We start from the raw sequence: 18,412 nt of genomic DNA, 5'->3' as shown, positions 1-18,412 counted from the left end.
TGCCAGAGATTCCCAGACACTCACGGGGAAGTCTGGGTCAGCCTCTTGTGGGGTCACTGGTCCTTTCTCCTGGGTCCTGGTGTGCACAAGGTTTTGTTTGTACCCTCCAAGAGTCTGTTTCCCCAGTCCAGTGTAAGTTCTGGTGGCTCTATGGTGGGGTTAATGGCAACATCCTCCAAGAGGGCTTATGCCATACCCAGGTCTACTGCACCCAGAGCCCCTGCCCCTGCAGCAGTCCACTGCTGACCCGTACCTCCACAGGAGACACTCAAACACAGTTCTGTCTCAGTCTCTATGAGGTCTCTGGGTCCTAGTCGGCACAAGGTTTGTTCGAGCCCTCTGGGCATTTCTGGCGGGTATGATTCTGAACATGATTTTGCCCCTTCTACGATCTTGCTGGGGTTTTCCTTTGCCCTTGGACATGGGGTATATCCTTAAAGTTACTCCAGCACCACAGCTGCTGCTGGCTTTAGACTGTCATTTTAATTCCTTCAAATCTTTGTCTAGTTGTAGTCTCTGGGTTGGTTTTACCATGTTCCTAGGACTTCCCTCAGGGCTCACATGGTAAAGAATCTGCCTGTAATGTGGGAAACCTGGTCAAGAAGATTCCCTGAAGAAGGAAATGTCAATCCAACTCCAGTATTGCAGCCTAGAGAATTCCATGTACAGAGGAGGCTGGCAAGCTACAGTCCATGGGGTCACAAAAAGTAAGACATGACTTAGCAACTGACACTTACTTTTTCCCATTCATATACTTCTTTTTCTTGCCTGTTTGATTCTAATTTTCCTGCTCCTTGTCTGTTGGCACATTGCTTCCTTTGATGTGTATTTTGCTTTAAATAATGTATAAGTAAAATATGTTAAAACAACCACCATACCATCTTTAACATAAGAGACAATTCAACCAATGTAAGTTGAATGGAATCATATAAATCCTTGTCTTAGCTTTTTCAGTTCCTTATCCCTCTGGCTAATTCCAGAGCCCTTGGCCACCAGCTGTCCTGGTGAGCATGGTATATTCACAGTTTGAATCTCTGCATATCACTAAAACTTTGGTGCATGCCTTGGTTCCCTCTTCCTTCCTCTATCTTGAGACTTTCTGTTCCCAACCTTAAAAAAAAAATCCAAAAACACATTTCTCTTTTATATATAATATTCTATGTCTTCTGATATACCTATAAATATTTTGACCTCATGATTTAACAGATACTTCTAATATCATACAAAAGGGACATATTGTTAAATATGCACAAGGCAAGAAACAGATAGAAATAAGGAATAACACAAAATGAAAGAAATAGCTACACACTCAAGTATTCTCACCTGGAGAATCCCATGGACAGAGGGAGCCTGTGGGGCTACCGTCCATTGGGTCACAAGATTTGGACATGACTGAGTGACTAAACCACCACCACAAAATGAAGTATATACTGGTATTTTAGATGAAATAGCTGAGAAAAAGACTCTTTTATGCAAAGAAGTGGACAAATATAAACATCTTCCAAGCTTATGAACTCTTATAATCACATTTACATTATTTATTATCAGGTCTCTGAAAGCAATAGCTTCGCCTTCCAGACAAAGGTCACCATGAACAGCTGGTTAGGCTCTTATTGTACAACTGGAGAGGACTCTGTTCACAGAGACTAGGATGTAAATAAGGTCCCTCAGAATTGTTCCACATGGTAGTGAAACTCTAGACTCTGCCTCAATGATTTTTAATTGATTGGGGCCATATTTTTGAAGAGATAGAAAATAAAATTTAGATTTGAAAAACAAATCAATTATTTTACATTGGAAGACCTTTATACAAATAATCATTCAGAGAAAATCATGTTTAGTTTTGGGGATCAGAATTTTATCCATTTTATTAAGTAACTAGATAAATAAAATAATAATTAGAAATAAGTAGCATACCTTGGAAGATTGCTGATGTTTAAAGGTTGTTGGAGAAACAGGGTTGGACTCATTGATAATCTTTAAAAGTAACTTACAGTGTATTGTAAAATATTGGTAAAACAGAAAGTGAAAACTGAAATAAAACTCTTAGTTTGTTTCAGAGTCATTCAACTGATTATCAATGGTTCTACTTATATTTCTTCTTAATGTTTTCTTATACTATCAGTAGTTAATTGCACATGGAGAAGGCAATGGCACCCTACTCCGGTACTCTTGCCTGTAGAATCCCATGGACAGAGGAGCCTGGTAGGCTGCAGTCCATGGGGTCTCGAAGAGTCGGACATGACTGAGCAACTTCACTTTCACTTTTCACTTTCATGCATTGGAGAAGGAAATGGCAACCCACTCCAGTGTTCTTGCCTGGAGAATCCCAGAGACGGGGGAGCCTGGTGGGTTGCTGTCTATGGGGTTGCAAAGAGTTGGACACGACTGAAGCGACTTAGCAGCAGCAGCAGTTAATTGCACACAGTGTTTTTTACAACTTGTAGTGAATACTCTTTTATAAGAATTATTTAAATGTTAAGATTTAAATTTCAAAATACTACTTTTCCTAATCAAAAGCATAACATATTTTATAAACTCTAAGTGTGATTTTTCTTTTACCAAAGTACTTTGTGTGCATACCAATACAATATTGTAAAGTTAAATAAAATTAAAAAAAAAACTTTTTAAAAAGTCTTTATTTTTAAACAAATGTATTTTAACATTTGCCTCTCACTACCAGAAAGCTCCAAATAATACTTTTTGATTATGCTGAAGTAGTGAAAATATGCATTTGCCGTGAGTTTTCTAATGCTCAGGCTATAATATCTGACCTTGGTCTCTTGTCCAAAATTGTAAACACCAGATACAAGGATTTACATTTGAAAATAGAAGCAACCTGAAAGTCTATGATGAAATGAATATTGTTGATTGAATTCCACAGAAAAAGACTGACAAATCCCCAGTTATTCACCTCTCTTTTTATGTTTTTCTGCATTCTCTAAACTGTTCTTTCATTTAATTTTTTTTATTTAATATATTTAGTTTCTGCTTGCAACCAAACTATCCTCCATGAAAACAGGTAAACAAGGAACTTCTTATCATTTTATCTACTCCAGTCAAAAAAGCCAGTGGAACTGGCAAATCACATTGTTGTTGTTGTTTAGTCACGTCAGTCATGTCTGACTCTTGTGTGACCCCCATGGAGTGTAGCTCATCAGGCTCCTCTGCCCATGGGATTTCCCAGGCAAGAATACTGTAGTGGGTTGCCATTTCCTTCTCTAGGGATCTTTCCAACTCAGGGATCAAACTCCTGTCTCCTGCATTACAGGTGGATTCTCTACCACTGAGCCACCTGGGAAGTCCAGCATAACACATTACTGCTACAATAAGTTTATTAAAGAATGTTTTGCACATGGCATTTCATTGCTTAGCTTTTAATGACTTGTTATTGCCTCTAAATAAGAGCTTTTTGAAGTTGGCATTACTAGTACTTGATAAAAACTCAAACAAGTTGAGCAGTCTGTTAAAGAAACATGTTGTTTAGAAACAGAGCTTGAAACCCAGAATGATTAGCTCCTGAAGCCATACTTTTTATTAAAAAGGAAACATGATTAACATATCTGTATAGAACTTCAAATTATATAACACTTTCCCAGAATTTACTATTATATCAAAAGAACCCTGAGGGAAAATGTATATAGCATTTATGTCTATCTTATTCATTCAAGAAATGTACTGATCTCTTATCGTGATCATCTTGTCCACAGTTATAAATAAAAGATAAAACAATTCTGGATCCTATCAAGCTTACCTAACAGTGGACAAGCATGAAAGCAATACATAAACATACATTTCCAGTCAGGAAAAAGTATTCCAAAGGTGAAGAATAGAGTGCCAACCACTGTAAATTATCTGAGATTTTGAAAAAAGGTAACAACTTATTCTGTCCCAGTTTCATGGATACTGGCAGGAGACCTGAGATTCTGAGGTCAGAAACAAAGGACAGTTTCTGCTCACAGCAATAGCAGTACCGAGAGTAGCAGCATGGAAACAATTTCTCAATTGTTTAAGAAACAATCAATCTCCTTCCAGCCTATGAAGGAGAATCATAGTCCCTCAGCCCTGGAAGACCTGACCATTCTGAACTACTCTTGGCACTGATTGAAGCCAGCACAGCGTCACTCTGGACACACACTCCACAGTCATATGCAAGCTAGAAGCTCCGAAAAAAAGAGTTTTGGGGAAGAATTATTGCTGACAGCCCTGGAGATTTTTCCCACTCACACTTTTAATCAGTGAGCCCATTATAACTTTTCTGTTTCCACAGGGTAATAAAAACAAAGAGGGACAGGTGACATCTCCAAACACAGTGAATCATATCCCAGGAAATGGAGCCTAAGCATTGGGAAACCACATATTTTATAATGTGCAGTGTGACTGCAGCCATGAAATTAAAAGACGCTTACTCCTTGGAAGAAAAGTTATGACCAACCTAGACAGCATATTGAAAAGCAGAGACATTACTTTGCCATCAAAGTCAAGGCTATAGTTTTTCCAGTGGTCACGTATAGATGTGAGAGCTAGACTGTGAAGAAGGCTGAGCACCGAAGAATTGATGCTTTTGAACTGTGGTGTTGGAGAAGACTCTTGAGAGTCCCTTGGACTGCAAGGAGATCCAACCAGTCCATTCTCAAGGAGATCTCCCCTGGGATTTCTTTGGAAGGAATGATGCTGAAGCTGAAACTCTAGTACTTTGGCCACCTCATGTGAAGAGTTGACTCATTGGAAAAGACTCTGATGCTGGGAGGGATTGGGGGCAGGAGGAGAAGGGGACGGCAGAGGATGAGATGGCTGGATGGCATCACCGACTCGATGGATGTGAGTCTGAGTGAACTCCGGGAGTTGATGATGGTCAGGGAGGCCTGGCGTGCTGCAATTCATGGGATCGCAAAGAGTCGGACACGACTGAGCGACTGAACTGAACTGAACTTAATCCTATGTGACCTTTACTATAGCAAGAAACATTATCTTTATTATACTGAACTATGAATCAAAGATCTAACTTTTAGTAAAGAGATGTACAACCTCTATCTTTCTAGTCTGTTTGCAAAACAAATATTCTTAAAAAGATAACCCATGGTCAAAAGTTCAGTTTGAAGAGTTGGTATTTGTAACATGCCATACCAGAGAAGAGGGAGCTCCAGAAATCTCTACCTGGACCTCCTTTGACTAAAAATGCCATCACAAGACACTGCAAAGACAAATTCTCAGGGAAAGAGCATTCAGAAATTCTCAGTTCTGAACATTTGGAAAGGGTCCTCTGATCTTTAGCACACACTAAATATTGCTAACAGTACATCATCAGGTCCATTTTAGTGTCACCTGAGGGGAAAAAGAGATTTTTACCAAAATATGGAGACTAGAGTTAAAGAGGAATTACATGGGGCACTTGTCAAAAATGGAAAGACAGATTTTAATGAGCTACTGTGGTATGGGAGAGAGACTTCAATTTAGAATTTAACTCAATATCACTGAAGCAAAGGTAGAGTTTTCAAGTGCTGGACTGAGATTATATTAATAGAAAATTATCTGAGGATATTAGTTAATGTGTTTAGTCCATCTGTCTTTGCTAACTGGTGCTGACTAAAGAGGTCCCTTTCTTCCCACAGAGGGAAACAAGGGCTCTACATTTCTTACTATATTTCAAAGGGGTAGTTCCCAGTCTTTGGGAAAGGAATTCCTGGGTCATACAATTGGCCCAAAGCCAGGAGAAAATTTACATCTCAAAGGGTAGAAAAACAATTTACAATGGCAAGCTTTTTAAAGTAAATATTCTGAGAAAAGTGAAGTCGAAGACAACAAGAAACGTATCTAAACTGTAGTAAAGCTGGGAGGGGAATGTTACGATTGTCTTGGTCATTGTACTTGGAGGTACGTCTCATTAAAGGCACTATTCCCAAGGGGAGAGGGAGACAGCAGGGAGCTTCTTTCCCAAACTGAGATCTCTCACAGCCTTTCTGGGCTTCCCAGGTGGCACTAGTGGTAAAGAATCCGCCTGCCAATGCAGGAAACATAAGAGATGCTGGGTTAGATCCCTGGCTGGGGAAGATACTCTGGAGTAGGTAATGACAACCTGCTCTAGCATTCTTGCCTGGAGAATCCTCTGAGCAAAGAAGTCTGGCAGGCTAAGGTCCATACGGTGGCAGAGTCAGACATGACTGAAGCAACTTAACACATACGCACATACGCATCTTGATTTTGTTTATTTCTGGCTTAGTTTTGACAGTTTTTCTTTCTGTGTTTTAATGGATAGAAGAAAAGTTCACATGAAATATGTGTTGAGCACCTTCTATGTGCAAATCTTAAAAAATAGAAATGATTCTCATTTCAAAGGACAGAAAATAGAATATAGCAGTAGAAGTGGTTGTTAATATTTATCTGCAGAAAAGAATTTTTTAATAGCTATCTTCAATGAAAGAGTATTATGAGAAAGATATTCACCTTTTCTGCATCTAATCTGCAAGCTAACACACATGCAAATAAGTTTAGTTCAGATGAAGTCATAAGGGATGACCTCTTAACCCTGAGATGTTCAGTTATAAGAACTATGAAAGGGTATCCGAACAAGGTCCTGCTATTAGACATCAGTAAATCAACTGGTTGAGATACTAATCTGCTCATTTTAAAAAATGAGACAACCAAAGAGTTTGAAATGGTGAGAGCAAAATTGCAAGGCAGTGTCTGTTATTGAAGATTTTTCAGATTGCTGAATTAAAGTGATTACTTAAGGAGCAGAGGGATTTAACAGCCAACATCACACCCAATCATGCATTAAAAGAGCCACCCTTTAAAAATGGCTGAAAAAACTGTTTACTCAATTTTAAATGATTTCCTTGTTTAAAGTGACTGACTCAAACTTTAGAGAACTAAGTTAGAATTTTGTAAAATGAACAACCTCAATCCGACTAATCCAAATATAGAATGGCCTTTATAATTTAAAAGGTAATACTAGGATGTGAACAATTACACAGCAGTGCATAGTGTTTTAAAATGCAATATAGAATGATTTAAAATATGCTTTTGACATTTAGAAGAGAATATCTCAAATAGCAGAAATGAGTAGAATGAAGGAAACTGATACTTGATCTACCTGCTGAACTTCAATATTTTCTTACAATGTGCCCATCATCCCTTATGCACATTCTTCACATAGATAAAATGCAAGGTTTCCCATAAGGCAGACGATGGTACCTTGATATTTGGCACAGGTGGTACTTATAAATGACTCACAGCTTGACATCCACTTATGGGGTTGATATAAAGGGCAAATTCATATCTAAAGAGTATACTCAGTAACATTTTCAGTGTTCTTTTCAGAGTTAAATTCAGAGAAAAAATACAGGGGTATAAAGTATGAGTCACAAGAAAAGTAAACATGTTAGTCAGATGATGCTTAGAAATGCAGAATACTGAAGGGGAAAAACTATAAATTATCACAATAAATAAAAAATATAAGCATTACAGTCATTAATTGACATATTTAATATAAATTTATAATTCATATTTACATATGTACTATTAAAGCATGTGGGGGTTGTTACAAGTTCTTTTATGTGTATTTGTAGTCTATATCATTTCCTTTTTGGCTAAAAATAAATATTTTTCTTTTACATTTGATTCATTCAAAGATTTGGGACAAAATGGCAGTGTAGAATGACCTGAGCTTACCGCTTCTCTCAAGAATATCAACATCACAACTAACTTTTGAACAATCAGTGTTACAAAAGACTGGAACCTACCAAAGATATTCTACTTCGGAAGACAAAGAAGCCACAACGATATGGTAGGAGGGGTGCATTCACAATACAATCAGATCCTATACCCACCAGGCACTGATGGTACTAATGAAGGCCTTACAGTGTGGCATCCACTTATAGGATTGATATATAGGGCAAATTTTTATCTAGAGAATATACTAAGTAAGGTATTAAATGTTCTTTTCAAAGTTAAACTCAGGAAAAGTACAAGGGTATAAAGTACAAGTCACACAAAAAGTTAATGTAAGTTACCTAAATGATGCTTAGGAATGAAGAATATTGAAGGGTAAAAATTATACATTACCACTATAAACAAAATATAATTGTTATAATCTTTAATTGACATTATCTTAAATTATTACAAATTTAAATTCATATTTATATGTGTACTCAATTTGTATGTAAGAGGGTATTTTTACAAGTTCTTTGATGTGTATTACCACAGTTTCTATTATCTCCTTTTTTGACTAAAAATAAAAAATGATTCTTTTCCCCTCTGGTTCATTCAATGAATGAGTTTGCAAATTAAAGTCTTCAATAGTTTTTAAATTGAAATATCTTTTTACTTCAATTTATAAAACAATATAGGCTGAGAACTCTTTAATTTTAATTCCATCATAATTACTTACATTTGCAAATACATTAAAAAAAAAAAAGTTTAGTCACACAGTTAGGCAGCTAATTGTGTTGAAAATACAACTGCACGCTCACAAAGTTAATCATGCCCCTAGAGTGTACACTTCTGTTTCAGAACTATTTTTAGGCCCTTAGGAACTTTAGGGCTACCTCTTGATTCTGGAAAATAATGCCAAAATACAACCCACTAAATGTTGCCTCGCATTTATTTCAAACCACAAGCTTCAATTTGATTGCAAAATAACAGTAAGAAATTAGAAGTTTAAAAGCTGTCAACTGTGAACATGACAAATAGGGATGCTTCACCATCAATTTTCTATGTATACAATGAATAATTATGTTACATAAGGAACTGATGTTCTTCACAGTAGGAAAAGAGTCATGTATTGCAAATCTTAAACTTGATAGGAAGGTTTACTTTCTATTCTCATTCTTGGTGAGAAAAAATTTGGCGTATTTAAAGGACTCTGAGATTTCAATTATTTTATCTAATATCCATGCTAACATTGATACATTAAAGTGTTAAGAACCTAAAGAATTTGAGACTGCTCTTCAGCAGGGAAAAAAAAATTCGGAAATTTCTCTGCACATATGGCATGTATTTCTTCACTATTCTAGTTCAAATGTTGTATTCTAGAATCAATTCTCTTATAATATCAATTTTCTCTTGAAAACATTCTCTAATTTTATTAACCTTTAAAAGTTTTCAAATGTACCTCTTATTAAACTATGCTGAATTTTTTTAAAAAGTGTCTCTTGTGTGTATTGATGTTTAGAAAGAAAAACTGGAGAATTAAATTAGCTTTTAAATATAAATTAGCTGAAACCTTATCAAGAATAACCTGCCCATCAAAAAGGAGGGGGTATATGTATACCTACAGCTGACTTATGTTGAGGTTTGACAGAAAACAAAATTCTATAAAGCAATTATCCTTCAATTTTAAAAAATTAAAAAATAACATGCCCATATTTTACATTCTGTGTATTAATTTATAAATGCTATTTTATTGTGCTATCTTGTACTACAAGATTATAAGACTTTCTGTCTAAAGCATTTCTGAGCATATCAATATTTCATAATTTTGATCTGTTATTCTTGTTTTATTCTTCACTATCAATACTTTATATAAATGGCCAATAGGTACATGAAAAGGTGTTCAATGTTGTAAATTATTAGAGAAATGCAAATCAAAACTATAATGAAGAATAACCTCACACCAGTCAGAATAGCCATCATTAAAAAGTCTACAAATAACAAATACAGGAGAGGGTGTGGAACAAAAGGAATGTTCCTACACTGTTGGTGGGAATGTAAGTTGGTGTAGCCACTGTGGAAAAACAGTATGGAGGTTCCTCAGAACACTAACAATAGAATTACCATACGATCCAGCATACCTAGACATTTTATCTGGATTCAGACAAAAGTATAATTCAAAAAATACACACAGCCCTATGTTCAGAGTAATGTTATTCACAATGGACATGGAAACAATCAGTGGATGAATAAATAAAGAAGATATGGTAGATATATACAGTGGAATACTACTTAGCCATAAAAGAACAAAATAATGCCGTTTGCAGCAACATGGATACTAATCTCTAGTTATCATACTAAATGAAGTATGTCAGAAAAAAAAAAGACAAATACCATATGCTATCACTTACATGTGGAATCTAAAATATGACACAAGTGAATCTATCTATGAAACAGCATCATGGATATAGAGAACAAACTGGTGGTTGCCCAGATGGAGGCATTGGTAGAGACATTGAGTGGGAGGTTGGGGTTAGCAGATGTAAGCTTATATATATATATATATACATACATATATATAGGCAGAAGCATGCAAGCCTCTTCAGAAACCTATATGCAGGTCAGGAAGCAACAGTTAGAACTGGACATGCAACAACAGACTATTTCCAAATAGGAAAAGGAGTACATCAAGGCTGTATATTGTCACCCTGCTTATTTAACTTATATGCAGAGTACATCATGAGAAACGCTGGGCTGGAAGAAGCACAAGCTGGAATCAAGATTGCCGGACAAATATCAATAACCTCAGATATGCAGATGACACCACTCTTATGGCAGAAAGTGAAGAGGAACAAAAAGCCTCTTGATGAAAGTGAAAGAGGAGAGTGAAAACACTGGCTTAAAGCTCAACATTCAGAAAATTAAGATCATGGCATCTTGTCCCATCAGTTCATGGGAAATACATGGGGAAACAGTGGAAACAGGGTCAGACTTTATTTTGGGGGCTCCAAAATCACTGCAGATGGTGACTGCAGACATGAAATTAAAAGATGCTTACTCCTTGGAAGGAAAGTTATGACCAACCTAGATAGCATATTCAAAAGCAGAGACATTACTTTGCCAACATAGGTCCGTCTAGTCAAGGCTATGGTTTTTCCAGTGGTCATGTGTGGATGTGAGAGTTGGACTGTGAAGAAAGCCGAGAGCTGAAGAATTGATGCTTTTGAACTGTGGTGTTGGAGAAGACTCTTGAGAGTCCCTTGGACTGCAAGGAGATCCAACCAGTCTATTCTCAAGGAGATCAGCCCTGGGATTTCTTTGGAAGGAATGATGCTAAAGCTGAAACTCCAGTACTTTGGCCACCTCATGCGAAGAGTTGACTCACTGGAAAAGACTCTGATGCTTGGAGGGATTGCGGGCAGGAGGAGAAGGGGACTACAGAGGATGAGATGGCTGGATGGCATCACTGACTCGATGGACATGAGTTTGAGTAAACTCCGGGAGTTGGTGATGGACAGGGAGGCCTGGCATGCTGTGATTCATGGGGTCACAAAGAGTTGGATACGACTGAATGACTGAACTGAATTGAACTGACATATATGTAAATAGAATGGATAAACAACAAAGTCCTAAGGTATAGCATAGAGAAATACATTCAATATCCTATGATAAACCATGGGGCTTGCCAGGTGGCTCAGTGGTAACAAACCTGCCTGCCAATTATAAGAGATGCAAGAGATTCAAGTTTGATTCCTGGATCTGGAAGATGTCCTCTAGTAGGAAATGGCAACCCACTCCAGTATTCTTGCCCAGAAAATTCCATGGAGAGAGGAGCTTGGTGGGCTACTGTCCATGGAGTTGCAAAGAGTCGGACAGGACTGAACAACTTTCACTTTCATATATATATATATATAATCCAAACTTTCATATATGTTTCATATATATATTGCTATTGCTAAGTCACTTCAGTCATGTCTGACTCTGCGTGACCCCATAGACAGCAGCCCACCAGGCTTCCCCATCCCTGGGATTCTCCAGGCAAGAACATTGGAGTGGGTTGCCATTTCCTTCTCCAATGCATGAAAGTGAAAAGTGAAAGTGAAGTCGCTCAGTCATGTCCGACCCTCAGTGACCCCATGGACTGCAGCCTTCCAGGGTCCTCCAACCATGGGATTTTCCAGGCAAGAGTACTGGAGTGGGGTGCCATTGCCTTCTCCGTCATATATATACATACACACACACACACACACACACACACATATATATATATATATATACTTTTTAAAAGTATATATATGTGTGTGTGTATATATATACACACCCACACACACGCACAAATATACATACATATACACCAGAAATTAAAACAACATTGTAAATCAACTACACTTCAATTTAAAAAATCATTTTGTGAGAGAGATGCCATAGTTACTTGCTCAGGAAAGAAGAGTTACAAATATGGAAAAGGAGATTATTTCCACTAAGAGAAGACCAATGACTGGAATTTAAGGTCATTTCTCTGTCAACCATTCTCCCAATACTGGCTTTGTACCATGTCAGCAGCATTTCTAAGTGTGATTTCTGCCAGAAGATAGGTATCTGGAGGATGAGGACCCACAACAATGGCAATCATTTATTTGTGGGCTTCCTAGGGGTCTGACAGTGCGCTGAGTGCTTTCTACCTATTTATGTATTCCATATAATAAAGCTGTGAAATAAGCATTATTCCTATTTTATATATGGCAAGCCAAGTCTTAGATAATTTCCCTGAGTTATAAAGCTGGTAAGTAGTGAAAGTGATATTTCAACCTAAGAATCCATTGTCTCTGCTCCTAAGCTGTCAAGTGACAGCTGAGACAGAAGATCTGAGCATGAAGAAGGGGAAGTAAATGTGATGTTACAGTACTTCCCTACCATTTTCAGATATTATGAATCCATGGGAATCCAAACTCTTTATTCACTAGGGAAAAAAAAAATCACTAAAAAAAAAAAAAAAGATTTTTTTATAAAGCTGCACCTTTATAATTAGTGCAGCTCAGATTTATTCTCTATAGAGAAATCTTTCTTGATGATCACAAGATTCTTTTTCTGCAGTGTCAAGGTCCATTTTGCATAAGCTGTAATAAAATATAATGTGTGGTAGTGTATACCCTTAGTCTTCACCTATTCCTTAGAAAGCCTACAGTTTGATCATATTTCATAAAATAAAATATAAAGTACTGATAATTACACAATAATAAGATAGTCTTTTGGACTCTGTGGGAGAGGGAGGGGGGATGATTTGGGAGAATGGCATTGAAACATGTATAATATCATATAAGAAATGAATCACCAGTCCAGGTTTGATGCAGGATACAGGATGCTTGGGGCTGGTGCACTGGGATGACCCAGAGGGATGGTATGGGGAGGGAGGTGGGAGGGGGTAGTACACCCGTGGAGGATTCATGTTGATGTATGGCAAAACCAATACAATATTGTAAAGTAATTAGCCTCTAATTAAAATAAATAAATTATTTAAAAAAAAGAATGAATGAGCAGATAAATGAAAGAGTGAATGTGCAACATATCCAGTTTAATAAAAATGGTTTAATAATTTTTCCCAAAGGATAAATGTTATATCAAATATGCTTAGAAACTTTCTAGTGTTTCCAAAGTCAAAAATTAATTTTGAAGAAACTACATTCAGTTTATTTAACATCCTTGAGGCACTGATCCCAACTAATGTGACTGCTACATTAAAATACTAGGTTACTTGAACTCATAGCATACAAGTTATTTCTCATGCCAAGGTTCATCAGAAACTCTTATATATATTCTAGGAATTTATTTATCATGAAATAAATATTTCATGCCTGGTTAAACAGAACATGATTCTAAGCCCAAAAATTATAGAACAGTCACTTCATTGGTTGGTTACAAGCTATGGAAACTCAATGAATGGATAAATATATCTTCCCAATTTCTGACTATCCAAACTTTGGCAATGTTTTATTTGTCCAGCCATTCATTAATAATTTCGGAACTCTTTTTTATATAAAGAAAATGTAAGGAGTTAAAAATCTATGAAACCATCTCTAATATCCCAGGAATTGTCATATAACTTAAGACATTACTCATTAATACCTCACAATCATTTCCCAGTTGCCCAAATGGTCTTCCCCCCACAACAATACTTTGTAATGTTGTGTATTTACACAAGTCACTGATTTCAAAAATTTTATGCTTCATTTCCAACAATAGATTAAGTTCCTCAAAAAGTAAACACAATTCAACTATAATTTGCATAGTGCTGTGTGCTCAGTAGCTCAGTTGTCTCTGACTCTTTGCAACACTGTGGACTGTAGTTGTCCACCAGGGTCCTGTGTCCATGGGATTCCCCAGGCAAGAGTACTGGAGTGGGTTGCCATTTCCTCCTCCAGAGTGTGCATAGTACAGGGTGTAATTAATTGGGATAGAAAACTCCTTATATCCCTTCACCACTGTTGCTCAAACTGTGACCTAGGGCTTCCTTGAGAACCCATCTAAAGATCTGTAAAGTCAAACTATTTCAAAATAATACCAAGACTTTATCTGCCTTTTTCATTCTCATTCTCTCCTAAGTTTACTAAGCATTTTTTTTCCAGAGCCTACATGCATTGATAATAGAATCCAGAAGATTTGAGAACCCAGCTGTCTTCATTAAGGCTAATATTGAATAGATTTGCAAAAAGCAAAACAATGCCACTCTTCTCACTATATTATTCTTTTTATGAAAATATATTTATTTTCCATAAAATGCTATTCATTTGACTTATAATGGTTTTCTAGTTATTTCAAAAATAAGTAAATAAGCATTTTGAGAATTTTTTCAGGTTTAATTTGCAATATAATAAATAACAAGAAATATAATGCACATAGAACAAACTCTTTGCAGCTTTCAATAATTTTTAAGAGTCCAAAATGCTCTCCTCTTTTTATGGGAAAGAAGTCTGCAGCTTAGGATGGTCAGGATGTTCATTTACAGATGATAAGAGGAAGTACTGAGCTTTAAAATGTGTCTGATTAAATTTAAATTAAAATTCTTAACCATTACACTAATCAACTTCAAGGAAGACTCATATACTTGTTGCATGAGCACACAAAAAGTTCTCTATCGTAAGTCATTAGGGAAATGCAAATTAAAATCCCAAGAAGATGCCACTATAATAACCATAATAAATAAGCCAGACAATAACAAATATTGGTGAAGATATAAAGAACTGAAGAGCCCTCATATATTGCTAGTGGGAATGTAAAATGGTAAAGCTACTTTGTGAAATAGTCTGGTAGTTTCTCAGGCAGTTATATATAGGAATTATGATCCAGCTATGCCATTCATTCCTTAGGTGTATAACGAAGACAAACGAAGCATATGTCCATGTAAAAACTCGTACAGAAATGTTGATAGCAGCATTATTCATAATAGCCCATAAGCAGAAACAACCCCAAATGTGCATCAGTTGATAAATGAAGAAATAAAATGTGGCACATTCATACAATTAAATATTATTCAATCCTAAAAAGGAATGAAGTTCTGATATAAGTGACATGAATAAATATCAAAATCATTAAGTGAAAGAACCCAGACTATATACTGTATGATTTTCTTTATATGATGTCTTGAAAAGGGGAATTTAAAGAGACAGGAAGAAGAGAGAAGACACAAGTAGATAAGTAGTTAACTGAGGTTGGCAGTGGGAACAAAAAAATAAGGTAAATAAGCATAAGGAATCATATCATTGTCATTAAAAAAAAAAAAAGCCCTAAAATTGATCCATGAGATAGTCGCACCACTATAAAATATGCCTCAATAAAGAGGTTTGAAAAAAGAGAGATGTTGCATAGTTTTGTTTGTGTATTAGTCGTTCAGTTGTGTCCAACTCTTTGCAACTCCATGGACTGTAGCCCATCAGGCTCCTCTGTCCATGGGATTCTCCAGGCAAGAACATTGGAGTGGGTTGCCATTCCCTACTCCAGTGCATAGGTTGCTGCTGCTGCTGCTAAGTCACTTCAGTCGTGTCCGACTCTGTGTGACCCCATAGACGTCAGCCCACCAGGCTCTCCTGCCCCTGAGATTCTCCAGGCAAGAACACTGGAGTGGGTTGCCATTTCCTTCTCCAATGCGTGAAAATGAAAAAGTAAAAGTGAAGTTGCTCAGTCCTGTCCAACTCTTAGCGACTCCATGGACTGCAGCCTACCAGGCTCCTCCATCCATGGGATTTTCCAGGCAAGAGTACTGGAGTGGGGTGCCATTGCCTTCTCCAGTGCATAGGTTACTGACATCTATTTGAAAATGTCTCCTATTGCCAATTACTAAAGAAGTTTATAGTAAAGAAATATCAGCCCAGTAACTATGCCAAACTTTGACTGTGTGGATCACAATAAACTGTGGAAAATTCTGAAAGAGATGGGAATACCAGACCACCTGTCCTGCCTCTTAAGAAATTTGTATGCAGGTCAGGAAGCAACAGTTAGAACTGGACATGGAACAACAGACTGCTTCCAAATAGGAAAAGGACTACATCAAAGCTGTATATTGTCACCCTGCTTATTTAATTTCTATGCAGAGTACATCATGAGAAACACTGGGCTGGAAGAAGCACAAGCTGGAATCAAGATTGCCGGGAGAAATAACAATAACCTCAGATATGCAGATGACACCACTCTTATGGCAGAAAGTGAAGAGGAACTCAAAAGCCTCTTGATGAAAGTGAAAGAGGAGAGTGAAAACACTGGCTTAAAGCTCAACATTCAGAAAACTAAGATCATGGCAACTGGTCCTATCACTTCATGGGAAATAGATGGGGAAACAGTGGAAACAGTGGCTGACTTTATTTTGGGGGGCTGCAAAATCACTGCAGATGGTGACTGCAGCCATGAAATTAAAAAACGCTTACTCCTTGGAAGGAAAGTTATGACCAACCTAGATAGCATATTCAAAAGCAGAGACATTACTTTGCCAACATAGGTCCATCTAGTCAAGGCTATGGTTTTTCCAGTACTCATGTATGGATGTGAGAGTTGGACTGTGAAGAGAGCTGAGTGCCGAAGAATTGATGCTTTTGAACTGTGGTGTTGGAGAAGACTCTTGAGAGTCCCTTGGACTGTAAGGAGATCCAATCAATCCATCCTAAAGGAGATCAGTCCTGGGTGTTCATTGGAAGGACTGATGCTGAGGCTGAAACTCCAATACTTTGCCCCCATCATACGAAGAGCTGACTCATTGGAAAAGACCCTGATGCTGGGAAGGATTGGGGGCAGGAGGAGAAGAGGACGACAGAGGATGAGATGGCTGGATGGCATCACCGACTCCATGCACATGAGTTTGGGTGAATTCTGGGAGTTGGTGATGGACAGAGAGGCCTGGCGTGCTGCGATTCATGGGTTCACAAAGAGTTGGACACGACTGAGCAACTGAACTGAACTGAACTGAACTGAGTAATAGTCAAAAAAAGATGACCAATGCAATGGACATGAACTTGGGCAAACTTTGGGAGATGGTGAGGGACAGGGAGGCCTGGCATGCTGCAGTCCATGGAGTGGCAGAGTCAGACACAACTAGGTGACTGAACAAAGAAAAATATGCAAACTTAGTGACTGAAAGCCTAATATAGAATAGGGAGACTATACAAGAATATGGTTAACACAGAATAAAGCTGGATGGGGATGAAAAAACTTAAACAGAAAAAAGTATGGGAATAATGAAACAAAGACCAGGGAGCGAAGTCAGTGCTGCTATTTCAAATTCTTAGAGCAAATTTGCACTGGCCAGATTACAATAGAATTTGTCCAATGCAATGTGAGGACAGACATCAAGACTCCAAAATTTTTATTTCCTTTGAATCAGGGATTCCTGCTATGGTAATTCATGTTCAAGATATTGTCTCTTCTTTGGAATAAAAATGTTTTACCCAAAATAGTTAACATATAAATCCTTGTCATTATTCTCAATGATGAAAAAATTGAAAATTACTTATATTTTTTAAGAAGGATATTTTAAGTAAATAACTTATTCTTATATGAACTCTTGTGCAATAAACTGATGTTACCAAAGAAATTGTGATAAAGGAAATTATTTATGTCAAAATGTTTAATGTCAAAAGCAAAATACAAAATTGCATACACTATGGCTCTAAGTTGGAGAAGGCAATGGCACCCCACTCCAGGACTCTTGCCTGGAAAATCCCATGGATGGAATAGCTTGGTGGGCTGCAGTCCATGGGGTCGCTAAGAGTCGGAGACGACTGAGCGACTTCACTTTCACTTTTCACTTTCACGCATTGGAAAAGGAAATGGCAACCCACTCCAGTGTTCTTGCCTGGAGAATCCCAGGAACCGGGGAGCCTGGTGGGCTGCTGTCTATGGGGTCGCACAGAGTCGGACACGACTGCAGTGACTTAGCAGCAGCAGCAGCAGCAGAAAAAGAAATGAAATATGCCAAAATATATATGTTAATATCTCATAATATAAATATAATAATGGTCACTTTTTTCTGATATCTGGAGATCTAGGTGATTTGTTTTTCTTTTAAAATATTTTTTGAATGAGTCATTAGATTTTCTAAAATTAGGATGTATTAAATTTGTGATGAAAAGTTTTACCTAAATATCTTTAAGGATATACTATTTAGTAATATTTCTACTGAATTCAACCCTGAGCAATAATAGAGTACCAGTTTTAGTTTAGATTTTTGTTTTGAAGGTGGCTCTGGAGAAACAAAGGCAAAATAAAGAAATAAAAGTAA

At 37.2% G+C, this 18,412-nt stretch overlaps 1 protein-coding gene across 5 annotated transcripts in view; it reads right to left on the bottom strand.

Moving 5' to 3' along the window:
* Positions 1 to 18,412, bottom strand: part of CTNNA3 (catenin alpha 3) — a 1,958,943-nt gene that overhangs the window by 429,408 nt on the left and 1,511,123 nt on the right. The window lies entirely within an intron of this gene.

The sequence above is a fragment of the Bos mutus genome, chromosome 28 (genome assembly GCF_027580195.1).
Source record: "Bos mutus isolate GX-2022 chromosome 28, NWIPB_WYAK_1.1, whole genome shotgun sequence".
Classification (NCBI taxonomy): Eukaryota; Metazoa; Chordata; class Mammalia; order Artiodactyla; family Bovidae; genus Bos; species Bos mutus.
This window is presented reverse-complemented; position numbering and strand designations above follow the sequence as displayed.